Here is a 13841-nt window from a genome sequence, read left to right on the forward strand (position 1 = left end):
TTCTGTTGAGTAATTGAAGTATCAGAAGAAAACTTAATTAAAAACCACTCAGAAAAGCTATTCAAAACTAATCCACACAGTGATTGGTTCTGAAAATGTATGTAAAGTATATCTTATTCTGTGACTTTTCCTCATCACTTTTCTTCAAGAGGGAGGAAGCTTAATTCAATATCCCTCTTCAGGAGTCATGGTTGGTTATTAAGGTGATCATAGTTCTTAAGATTTTCTCAGCTGTTTTTCTTAACAATGTCATTAAATCATTGTTCTAATTCTGCTCACTCCATTCTTCATTAGTTCATACAAGTCTCCCAGGTGTTTCTGAATCAGCATTCCTCCCCCTTCTTCTTTTATTTCTTACAATTCTGTTATATTGTGTTATACATACAAGTGCAATTCTGTTATATTGAGTTTGCAGTTCTTTTTATAACAAAAGATGTGAAAATAAAATATGGAAATTTTTTTAAAAGTGATGTTATGAATACTTTGTATTCAGGTATTCCTATAGGTATGGACCTTTTCATTTTTTCCATATGTATGTATGGGATCTTTCTATTTTCTCTGACCTCCTTGGTGGAATAAACCTAGCAAATGGAATCCCTGGGTCAAAGAGAATAGACTTTTTAGATTTTTTATTTGCATAGTTCTAAATTGTTTCCCAGAATGTTTGTATATTTTTTTCTTGTGCATATCATTTATTTGAGATAATAAGTTATTTCTTCCTCTTCTTAATTTTTTTCCATATAAATTCCTTTTTACCTCTTTTTCTTTTTTAAAACAACCATATAGAACAAAATCCCATCCAACATCTGGTTAGTCTGTTTGAATAACTGTACATTTATGTCTGTCTCTATTTTAACCCCAGGTCTCTGAGTGGTTGAGGCAGTTTAGTTTACAGGAAATATTTAGGAAATGAAACAGCAGATTATATTATGATATCTATGTATACTTTGGGAAGCAAAGTTGGGGAAAGCTGACCATTTCTTGGGACTTTCTCTGGGTTCTCCTCTTGAAGAAGGCTGAAGAGTCATTTATACTCTTTCCTTTGTTCCATTCTTGTTCCAGTCTTTTGAATCCAGATACTTGGAATCTGTTGTTGAATATTCCTTCCCCTCCTCTTCCCCCCCAAAAAATTATGGGATAGCTTCTTTCTTTTATACAACTTGCTTTGGTTGTCAATCACACAAGGCTTTGATTGACAAGAAACTGCACTGTGCTTTGATTTGATCAAAAAGCATTTTCGCCTTGAACATCTGAGTCAAATGGGGTGGTTTCACTCCAACTTTTAGATCTTCCAGTTTTGATATTTATTCCTTTTTAGCAACTTTTCTGGAGTTTGCTTGGCAAAAGGCCACATCCTGAATAGCATTAATTACTTCTTGCTACAATTCTATTTTCTTAATCTCTTTTTCTAAAACAAGGTAACAGGCAGCAATAGAAATTTCAATCTAGTGACTGGGCACTTTGAAAGGAAATTTCCCCTGGCTTGCTTTATAGGAAAGAGAAGATGCTAAGGTAGGGATTGCATTTTTCTAAAGCAATAGTCCACTTTCCACTTTCCTCTTGTTTGTGAGATAAATTCCTTGAGGTCAGAGACTATCTTTTTATTATATGTATATTTGGTCCTTAGAACAGTTGCTGGCATGTCATATTTCTGTTTATTGAATTTCTTATAAATGAAAATGTTTATTGAATTTATTGAATAGAAGGTTACAACCCTGTTCAAAAATGTTCAGGATTCTGTTTTCTCCAGGATAAAGTACAAAATCTTCAAGTTGGCATGCAAGATACTTAGAATATCCAATGTAACTTTCCAACGTTATTTTGCATTTTCCTTGCAGACTCTATGTTCTGGCCAAAATGTCCTAGATGCTGCGTCTTGAGATTTTACTAATGCCCCTCATTATTACTGCTCTTAAAATTATTATTTTTGTTGTTAAATAGCTATATAGTGTTTTAAAGTTTGCAAAATACTCTTTACATATTAATTCATTTGATTCTCATAACAACCCTGGAAAGTAGGTATTATTATTTTTCCCATTTTACAGATGAGGAAACTGTAACTTGCCTAAGTTATAGTAAGATGGAATTTGAATTCAGATCTTCCTCATTCTAGGTCTAGTGCTCTAGTCATTGCATGTTAGCCACTTTACTGACTGCAAACCTCACGTTCTATCCACAGTTGTTGTATTTATCAGTTTATATATATTATATATTTATGAAATATTACAATATATCTGTTTATATGTCCCATCCTACCCCTTCTTCCAGAAGAAACTTCGATTCTTGAATGCAGGGGATGCTTTTCATCTTGTCTTTTTATCCCCAATACCTCTGTACTGTTACTTGAACATAAGAGTCAGAAAATTGTGGTAAAATAGCAGCATGTGAGGAACTAGAGCCTAGAGCATAGAATCTAGAACCCCCACAAACATTCCAAAGTTCTAAAAATGCACCAGAGCAAACTGATAAAGAATGTTCAGAGTTTCATGGAAACTCAGAATGCTGACAACTAGGGTAGGTGGATGATTCAGGAAATCATAGACATACATATCCTCAGAATTCAAACACAGCAGGAAAAATTGCACCTAGTTCTGGGAAAACCAGGAACCCAGGCTAAGGAGATAGACCCAGAGCAGTATTCAGACAGTCTTGATCCAAGTCATCATCCAGGAGGTCTGGACATGACCCACAGCATGGACAAAGAATTCCTGAGTCTTTATTTCTGCACTCAGACATAAGCAGGGATTATACGTATCATCAACATCATCCAAAGCAGTTTTATCCAAACACACCCCCAAATCAGAAATTGAGTCTGGAGATATGTATAAATAGATCAGAATGCTAAACACAATAAAGAAATATCTTAGACTGGAAGTCTTCCAAGGGACAAACACACACAAGAAGAGAATAACTTTATAATCAATCCAAATATAAAGTTTCATAGGAAAAAAGTCCTAGCCACAAGGACTACAGGGGTACTTGGGAGAAATGAAATAAGAAATACAAAATGGAATGGCTAGGGAAGAAAAAAATGACAAAAAATTAATATCTCAGAACAGATAGTGATAAACCTTAACCAAGAATTTCACTCTTGGAAAATTTGAATGGGTCACAAAGTGAACATTGATTCAATGAGGTAATGAGAAATGTTAAAACAAAATCAAAGTATTAAAAAATGCAAAGAATGTAATATCCAAAACAATTGACATCCTTGAATGAGCTAAAAAGCATGACCCAAAAAACCCCCTATACATCATATTTTAGGAATTGCAAATGAAAAATCCCCATCTCTCTTAGAACCCAGGAAAGAAAATTAAAGGAGGAAAGAATCCACCCATTTCCTCCTAAAAGATATCCTCAAAAGAAAATTTCCAGGAATGCTCTAGCCAAGATCAAGTACTTCTGGGTCAAAGGAAAAAAAAAACTGCTTCAAGATACCAAAAAGAAAGGGTTCAAGTACAAGGGATTTATGTGACCATAAATTAGAGGAAGGTTTAGAATATGATATTCCAAAAGGAAAAAAGATAAAAGCTTAAAACTAGGAAAAAAATTATCTTGCAAAACTAAATATAACGACACAGGAATTAAATGACTCTTTAATGAAATAGAAGATTTCTGAGATGACTTGATAAAAAAGAACTAAAGTTAATAAACACTGAAATTGAAATACAGGAGTGAAGAATATGGCAAAAAAGTTTAAAAAATTTTGATGGGGGGGGTGGTGTCAAGAATGAAGGCAGGAAATCCCAAGAGCTCTCCCCCAAACCACTTCAAATACCTTCAAATAATGATTCTAACCTCATTCTAGAGTGTCAAAATCCTCAGAAAGACTGAGTGAAATGATTTTCCAGTCCAAAACAACTTGATTCACAGGAATGGTCTGTTATACCAGGGTTAGAAGGGGCCAACTCTGGCTATGCTGGAGTGAACCAGCTCCTGCTATCCAGGTACAGCCCTTGGGGCCCCTGGGTTCCTGGGGAGCACATGGATCTGTAGCAGTAGGGGTGGTTTCTAGACTCTCAGACCAGAGATTGTCAAAGACAACTTGGAAGGCCAGCAGGGAAACTCTGCTGTGCCAAAGTGAGTGCTGAGTGCAGGCCAGTACAAACCTCTGTGCAGCTCTGGCTGGGAGTCAGCAACAGGCCTGGGGAGTCACCTAGCAAGGAGCCATGGGGCAGCTGCTTCCAGAAACTTCAGCCCATGGATGGTAAGGGACTCAGGGGAGAGTGCAGAAGTCTCTTTGCTATCTCTCAGGCAGGTCTTTGTTGCTTTGCCATTCTCAGATCCAGGTCACAATCTGGGGCCCTAGTCTCAGGAAAGGGAACTTTATTGTCATAGTAGAACAAGGACCCTCCTCACAGTTCCAGGGTAGAAGGGAGTGCTTGTGGGATCTAAGATGGAGCACAGGCCAGCAGAGCAGCCAAGCCTCTAATAAGATCTTGAAGGAACTGAGGTCCTCAAGGGAAGTTCCTGAAAACAGCTGCAAAAACCCTCAAAATCTTGGGACAGTATGCCCTCCACCATGAGAGCAGAGCCCACCTTAACAAAGAGTTAAAATCAAGTCATAGGCTGGGCAAATGAGCAAACAACAGAAAAAAATCCAATCATAGACAATTACTTTGGTCCTGTTCACCCATACACACTCGAAAGATAATAAAGTTCAAGTTTCTCTATCCAAAGCCTCGAAGAAAAGTATGAATTGGTCTCAGGCTATGGAAGAGTTCAAAAAAGATTTTGAAAAACAAGTAAGGGGGGCAGCAAGGTGGAAAAACGGATAGAGCACTGGCTCTGGAGTCAGGGGAACCTGAGTTAAAATCTGGCCTCAGACACTAATTGCCTAATCGTGTGACCTTGGGCAAGTCACTTAACCCCATTGCCTTAAACAAATTAAAAATAAAAGAAAATCAAGTAAGGGAAGTAGAGGAAAATATGGGAAAAGAAATGAGAGTGATCAGGAAAATCAGGACAACCAAATCTTCAGCTTGGGAAAGGAGATACCAAAAGTACTGAAGAAAATGTCATCTTAAAAACCATTTTAGGGGTGGCTAGGTGGCACAGTGGATAAAGCACCGGCCCTGGAGTCAGGAGTACCTGGGTTCAAAACTGGTCTCAGACACTTAATAATTACCTAGCTGTGTGGCCTTGGGAAAGCCACTTAACCCCAATTGCCTTGCAAAATCCTAAAAAAAAAACATTTTAGGTCAAATGGAAAAAGAGTACAAAAGGCCAATGAGAAGAAGAAGAATGCCTTAAAAAACTCTCTGAAGAAAATAATTCTTTAAAATGTAGAATGAAGGTAATGGAAGCTAATTATCTTACCATAATTATGGGAAATCAAAAAACAAAACAAAACCAAAAACTGAAAAATTAGAAGAAAATGTAAAATATCTCATTGGAAAGACAACTGACCTGGAAAACAGATCTAGAAGAGATGATTTAAAAATTATTGGGCCACCTGAAAGTCATGATCAGGAAAAGAGCCTAGAGTTCATTTTTCAAGAAATAATCCAGGAAAATTGCCCTGATATCCTAGAAGCAGAAGGTAAACTAGAAATTAAAGGAATCCACCAATCACCTCCTGAAAGAGATCTCAAAAACTCCCAGGAATATTATAGCCAAATTCCAGAACTCCTAAATCAGGGAGAAAATATTACAAGCAAGCCAGAAAGAAACAATTCAAATATTGTGGAGCTATGGTCAGGATAACAAGCAGCATCTACAATAAGGGCTCATAGGGCTTAGAATATGATATTCTGGAGGACTAAAAAGTTTGGATTACAAGTTCTTGTGAATCAACTACCCAGCAAAACTGAATTCTTTCAAAAGAAAAGATGGACATTCAATGGAATAGGGAACTTTCAAACTTTCCTGTTGAAACTGCCAGAGCTGAACAGAAAGTTTGATCTTCAAGTACAGGACTTAGGTGAAGCAAAGAGAGGTGGACAGGAAGGGCAATTATAAGAGATTCAATGATGTTGAACTGGTCTTATTACTGCATGGGAAGATGATTATGATAATACTCATATAAACCTTCTCATTTATTAGAGCAGTCAGAAGGAACATATATAGACAAGGTATAGGACAGAACTGAATATGAAGGTATATTAAAGATGGAATTAATGGGTGAGAAAGGAATGCATTAGGAGAAAGGGAAAGGAAAGGTAAAATGGGCTAATTTATTTTACATTAAAGAGGTTAAGATAAAGCTTTTGCAATGGAGTGGAAGAGGGCAAGGTGAGGGAAGTGAGTGAGCCTTCACTCTCATTGGAAGTGACTCACAGAGAAAATAAAATACACATACACACTCATTGGGTATAGAAATTTATCCTACCCTAGAGGAAAATAGGAGAGGACAGGGATGGGAGGGAATAGGGGGAGAGAAGGAGATGTAGGCAATAGAAGAGAGGGAAGATCCTGGGAGAGGGTAGTCACATTCAACACACTTTTGAGGAGGGACAGGGTGAAAGGAGAGAGAGAGAGAGAGAGAGAGAGAGAGAGAGAGAGAGAGAGAGAGAGAACAGACAGAATAAATAGGGGGTGGGGAGGAATAGGATGGAGGGAAATACCATTGCAAAAATTTTAAATAAAATAGCAAATAGTCTACAACCATATATTAAAATGATTATGCAATATGAACTGATTGTATTTATGCCCCAAAATGTAGGATCAATTCAATATAAGAACAACCATAAACATAATAGACCATATTGATAGCAAAAATAAAGCCCTATTACCATATCAATAAGTACAGAATAGTCTTGTCAAAATGTAACATCCATTTCTTTTAAAAATCCTAGAAAGTATAGGCACTTATTTTACTGTATGTAATGGAGGAAAAATTAGAGATCTTTCAAATAAGATCAAGGGTAAGGAAAGGATGCCCATTATCACTATTACTCTTTAAAATAGCCCTAGAAATCCTGGGTATAGCAACAAGACAAGAAAAAGAAATAGAGAGGATAAACATAGGCAAAGAGGAAACAAAACTGTTGCCTTCTAAGGTAATGTAATGGACTATTGGAAGCAGTGGAAGCAATAAATTCAGCAAGTCTGCAGGATGTAAAATGAGTCCACACAAATCACAAATATTACTGTATATTAACCACAAAACCCAGCAAAAGGAGCTAGAAGGAATAATTCCATTTATGATGATTCTAGAATGCATAAAACATTTGAAAGATCACCAAGATTACTCAGGAATTATAGAATGTAATTTTAAGATACTTTCCATGAATAAAGACAGGCGTAAATAACTGAAGAAATATAATAAAAATGACAATACTCCCTAATTTAATTTACTTATTCAATATCATACCAGATTTCCAAAAAATTACTTTTAAACTAGAAATAAATAATAACAAAGTTTATCTGGAAAAGCAAAAAATCATGAATCCTAAGGGAAATAATAAAAAAAAAGACAGGAAGGAAATCTAGTGGTTGTATGCTTTAAACTATATGACAAAGCAGGAACCATCAAAACAATATGGTACTGGTTAAAAAAATAGATTGAATGTGGAACAGATTAAGTGCTCAATAAAGTCAAAGACCTCAGCCACCAGGGAAAGTACTTGCTATTTGTCAAAAACTGTTAGGAAACCTGGAAAACAGTCCAATATCTAATGCTACATGCCAAGATAAGTTCCAAATGCATATAACTTGGACATAAATGGACATAAATCAATAGATTAGGGAAGCAAGGAAAAATTATTTTTTGGATTTACAGATAGTGAAAGAGTTCATGATCAAAATCAGAGATTTTGGAGATACAGAAGTTAAATGGATAAATTTGATTAAATAAATTTTGAAAAGTTTTTTTCATAAGGAAACAATGTCATTCAAATGAGGTGGCAAACAGGTAAATGAAGAAGATAAAATCTTTGCAGTTAGTTACCTGATAAAGGTCTGATTTATAAGATATATAATTAATTGATTCAAATTTCTAAGAATAAGGACCATGGCCAAATAGATCAAGGAATATTAATAGTCAGATTTCAGAGGAAGATGTCCAAGCATCCAAAAATCATATAAAGTTTCTCAGAATCAATTTATAATAACAAGTGTATTTAAAGCAACTCCAAAGTTCCATTTCACACCTATCATATTGGTAATGGATAATTTTTGAAAAAGGAAAATGATGATTATTGAAAGGACTGTAGGAAATTTGGGCATGCTCTTGAGTTGTGAACAGGTCTAGCTATTCTGGAAAGCAATTTGGAATCATGTCCCAAAAATCACTACACTATGACCCAGAAATACCTCTGGAAACTTAGAATAAATTAATCAATTGAGGAATGGCTAAACAATTATCGTATATTAATGCAATGGAATGCTATTGCAAAACTATAAGATACAGAAATGAATGAGTTTAAAAAACTGGGAAGATATGAACTCATGCAGAGTGAAGTGAAAAGAAACAGGGTAACAATTCATATAAAACATTATAATAAAACACAACTTTGAAAGATTTGAGAGTTCTGATCAATGTAATGAAAATCGTGATTCTAAATGATTGATGATGATGGAATAAGATGCCTACCTCTTGACAGAAGTGATGGATTGAGGTAATAGAATGAGATATGCATTTCTGTACATGTATTCTAACCTTACTTAAATTATCTTATATTAGCTTATATGATCTCTATGCTGTATTCTCCCAATAGAATGTAAGCTCCTTGAAGATTGTGACCATTTTGTTTTTGACTTTGTATCCACCAGTACATAACAGGTTCTATATAAATAATAGGTACTAGAAATCAGCTAAAACTCCAGGATAAAATTGGGAGCTTCCTGACTAATTGGTTCAGTCCAGAGTGCCCAGATAGTGATTATCAAATATATATGTATATAGAAGTGTCTTGGTGGACACTTGGTATATCTAGGTAGATCTGTTTTAGCTCAAGAATTTCCTGTGATCTAAAACAAGGGATATCATTGTGGTTGGTCTGGGTAGGCTTTATTGAAGAATATAGAAAGGGGCGGGGAGAGAGAGAAGTTCGTATAATTTTAAATAATATAACTCCCTATAGCTTCTCCTGACTGGAAATGGGAGAGAAGATTCAGACTTCTCTCAAGGTTGTGGTCCATGAGTGAGCCAGATCTTATAGTTATGGACAATGAGATCAAAATTTGGGACTAGGAAGAGATCTAAAAGTCCAACTTGTCCAACCCCTTTATGCAGATATGGAAAATGAAGCTTGGAGAGATTAAATAATCATTCAATTCACACAAAATTGGTTTGGAACCCAGGTCTTCCTGATTATAAGTCCAGTACTACATTCACTATTATACAGAGTAAGATGCATCTCCCTAATTTAAAGATAGTGTTAAGGTTAAATTAGTTCAGAGAGAATTTGGTGTAGAGGGGAGCATCCACTCCTTAGACAGTGAAGAATATTCTCTGCCTGGCATAGGTCCACATAGAGTCTTGGAGAACCTGCACCTGGAAATGCATGATTTGATAAGAGGAACTTTTCCCCTCTACTTCACGGCATGGACAGGTATCCTCTGTTTCTTGTCAGCTTATTTCACAAGCCTTTCAGTTGACTACTAAACTAGAAGTCAGTGACACACAAAAGGTTTGAACAGACAAAAGCTCTCTCAACATGTGTTTTCACTTGAAGGAGAAGGAAAATTACTATGGTCCTCTCTCAATGGATAAATTGGAACTTTAACTCTCCCATTATTTCTCTTTTCTTTTTTCTTTTCTTTTCTTTTCTTTTCTTTTTTTCTCTTTCTTTCTTTCTTTCTTTCTTTCTTTCTTTCTTTCTTTCTTTCTTTCTTTCTTTCTTTCTTTCTTTCTTTCTTTCTTTCTTTCTTTCGCCAGGCAGTGGAGTTAAGCCCAAGGTCACACAGCCAGGTAATTATTGTCTGAGGTCAGATTTGAACTCAGGTCCTCCTGACTCCAGGGCTGGTGCTTTATCCATTGCATCACCTAGCTGCTCCTCTCATATGATTTCAATGTGGCCATGGTGCTTCTGTTTTTGTTTCCATCATATGAATTATTTACTGATTTTAGGGGAATAAATATCAGAGTCAGAAGGGTCCAGGTAACAAGCCTGTTAGTTTCAGCCAACTGGAATCCATAGCAGAATCTACCATTAGCTGTAACACTTGAGCATGGTAAGGAGTCCTGAGGAGAACCTGCTTGTCCTATCACAGAAGTATGTCAAATCCACAATTAAGCCAATTTGTCTTGAAAGCAAGAGAGCAACTTGTTCACTGGCCATAAGAATTGAACTTAGGAGATAGGGAGCTTTCTCTCCAGCAAAAAATAAGCAACATATAAAAATATGTTATTATATGCAACATTTCACATCCATATTCCTCCACCTCTGCAAAGAAATGGAACAAAGTACTTCTCATTTATATTCTTTGAGACCAAGTTTGTCATTATAAATTTGTAATATTCAGTTCAATGACTGTAGCTGTGGTTTTTCTTCTCTCCATTTACATTGTGTACATTCTTTTCCTCAAGTATGCTTACTTTGCTTTGCATTAATTTATATAAATCTTTCTACTCTGCTCTATATCATATTTATTGTTTCCTAATATTCCATTACATTTTCAAGAACCAAAATTTGTTGATTTAGAAATGCCCCAATTTTTTTTTTTTTAGTTTTTGCAAGGCAAATGGGGTTAAGTGGCTTGCCCAAGGCCACACAGTCTGATACCGGATTTGAACCCAGGTACTCCAGACTCCAGGGCCAGTGCTTTATCCACTTCGCCACCTAGCTGCCCCTTTAAAGAGAATTTTTTTTTGCAAGGCCACACAGCTAGGTAATTAGTAAATGTCTGAGACCAGATTTGAACCCAGGTACTCCTGACTCCAGGGCCAGTGCTTTGTCAACTGTGCCACCTAGCCACCCCAGAAATGCCCCAATTGATGGACATTTACTTTGATTCTAATTCTTTACTAACATGAAAAGTGCTACTTTAAATATTTTGGTGTAGAACTTAATTTTTTTCCTTGTCATTGACTTCCTTGGTGTATGTGCCTGGCAGTATAATCTCTTGGTTAAGAATATGGACTCTTTTCACCTAATTCCAAACTGATTCAAGAGTGGTTGGAGCTTTCTGGAGAGCAATTTGAAACTATGCCCAAAGGGCAATAAAACTGTACATACTCTTTGATCCAGCAATACCTCTACTAGGTCTGCATCCCAAAGAGATCACAAAAAAGGGTAAAAAAGCCACATGCACAAAAATATTCATAGCAGTTCTTTTCATGGTAGCAAAGAATTGGAAACTGAGAGGATACCTATTCATTGGGGAATGGCTGAACAAGTTGTAGTGTATGTATGTGATGGAATTCTATTGTTCTATAAGAAATCATGAAGGACAGAATTTCAGAAAAACCTGGAAAGACTTTTATGAATTGATGCTGAGTGAAATGAACAGAACCAGAAGAGCATTATACTCACTAACAACAGCATGAATGATGATCATCCATGATGGACTTATGCATTTCAGCAGCAGAATAATCAAAGGCAATTCTTAAAGACTTGTGATGGAAAATGCCATCCATATTCAGAGAGGGAATGTGAAATTTGAATGCAGACAAAGCTTACTATCTTCAACTTTTAACAGTTGTCTCATGTCATTTTTTTCTCTCTAATTTTTTATCTTCTGTTTGAATTTGATTCTTTTTTTAATTTTTATTTTTTTAGGTTTTTGCAAGGCAAACGGGGTTAAGTGGCTTGCCCAAGGCCACACAGCTAGGTAATTATTAAGTATCTGAGATTGGATTTGAACCCTGGTACTCCTGACTCCAGGGCCGGTGCTTTATTCACTATGCCAACCTAGCCACCCTGATTCTTCTTTTACAACAAGATTAATATGAATCTATGTTTAGCATAATTACACATGTAGAGCCTATATTAGATAGCTTTCTGTTAGAAAGGTGAAGGGAGGGAAGAGAGGGAGGTAGAAAAATGTAAAACTCACCTTGCTGAAAAAATGATTGTTGAAAACAAATGAATAAAAATATTTAAAAATAAAAAAAGAATAATTGGAGCCATACACAGCTCTATCAGCAATGTGTAAGTGTTCCTACCTTTATTTTGATGTACACTTCCTGATTATTAGTAATTCTCTCATATGGTTATTAATAGTTTACAGTTATTGTTATTAAATGAGATAATATTGTAAAAAGTATAGTGCCTGACATGGTATTTAATAAATCCTTATTAAAATGCTTTCCATTCCTCTTTTGTGAACTTTTTGTTCATAACCTTCTACCACTTATGTATTAGGGAATGTTTTTTTTAATCTTCTAATCTATTAATTTGTAATCTTATCAAACAATAGGCATTTATCAAATAAACACCTATTCTGTGCCAGACACCATCAGAGATTTTTGGTGTAAAGATTTTCCCCCCAGTTGACCACTCACATTCTTATGCTAGATATATCAATTTTGTTTGTGAAGAACCTTTTAAATTTCATGTAATCAAGGTTATCTATTTCATCTTTTGTAATTGCCTCTATCCCTTGATTGGTTAAGAATCCATTCCCTACACAAAACTGTGAAAAATTTGATGTTCTTTTACAATTTTTCCATGCTATTACTTGAATACATTTTATATTATATATGGTGCTATTTTTTAATATCTGGTTTACATATCTGTTGAATTTATAAGAAGTTGCTCTAAACCTAATTTTGGCTTGTTTCCTTTCCAGTTATCCCATAACTACCTATCAAATGGGAATTATTTAATAGGTATGTTTTCAGGTTTATTAAATTCTGAATTTATTTAGCTCAATTGTTTAAAATCCTTCTTTGCCTAGTTTGTTCCACTGATTGATTCTTTTGTTTTTAAAAGCAGTGACAAATGGTTTTAATGGTTTCTGTTTTAAACCATAGTTTTAAGTCTGCATGTGCAATTCCCCCCCTTCATTCCAACCATTTTTATTTCCTTTAATATCTTAGACCTTTTATAACTCCAAATTAATTTTGTCATTATTTTAATTTCGTTTTGTAAAGTATTCCTTTCATAATTTGATTGGTGTAACAATGAATCTATACATGAACTATAGTAGTCTTATAATTTTTATTATATTATATTTTATTATATTATTTATTAGAGCTAGGTGGTACAGTAGATAAAGCATGGGCCTTGGACTCAGGAAGACTAGGGTTCCAATCTGGTTGCAGACACTTGATGCTTACTGTGTTATCCTGGGCAAGTCTCTTAACCCTGCCAAGCATCCAGAGTTATCTCCAGTTGTCTGGACTCATATCTGGTCACTGAATCCAAATGACTATGGAGGAGAAAGTGAGGCTGGTGACTTAGGACATCACCCCCTCATTCAAATCTAATTTATGTCTTTATCATAGTATCACCTCCCCTGATGTCATGGTCTTCTTTGAGAATGAAGGACAAATGTCATCATCATGAACTGAATATATTTCTTCAATTTAAGAAACTGATTTGACACTATTTAAAAAAGCATTTTATGATCAGATTTATAAAATATTGAGTGTATTTGGTAGATTGATTCCTAAATATTTTATCCTAGCAATTTTGAATGGGACTTCTTTTCCTATTCATGCCTCCTGAGTTCTTTTTTTTTATGTTTTTTTGCAAGGCAATGGGATTAAATGACTTGCCCAAGGTCACACAGCTAAGTAAGTATTAAATATCTGAGGTCACATTTGAACTCAGGTCTTTCTGACTTCAGGGTAGATGGTCTCTCTATTGCACCACCTAACTCTCCACCCCCTCTGATATTCTTATTATATAAGAATTTTTATTTTTGTGAGTTTATTTTATAGTCTGAAACTTTGATGAAGTTATCATTTGTCTCTATTAAGTCTCCATTTATGTTTATCTTTTGTTTGT

The sequence above is a fragment of the Macrotis lagotis genome, chromosome 7 (genome assembly GCF_037893015.1).
Source record: "Macrotis lagotis isolate mMagLag1 chromosome 7, bilby.v1.9.chrom.fasta, whole genome shotgun sequence".
In the NCBI taxonomy this organism is placed as follows: Eukaryota; Metazoa; Chordata; class Mammalia; order Peramelemorphia; family Peramelidae; genus Macrotis; species Macrotis lagotis.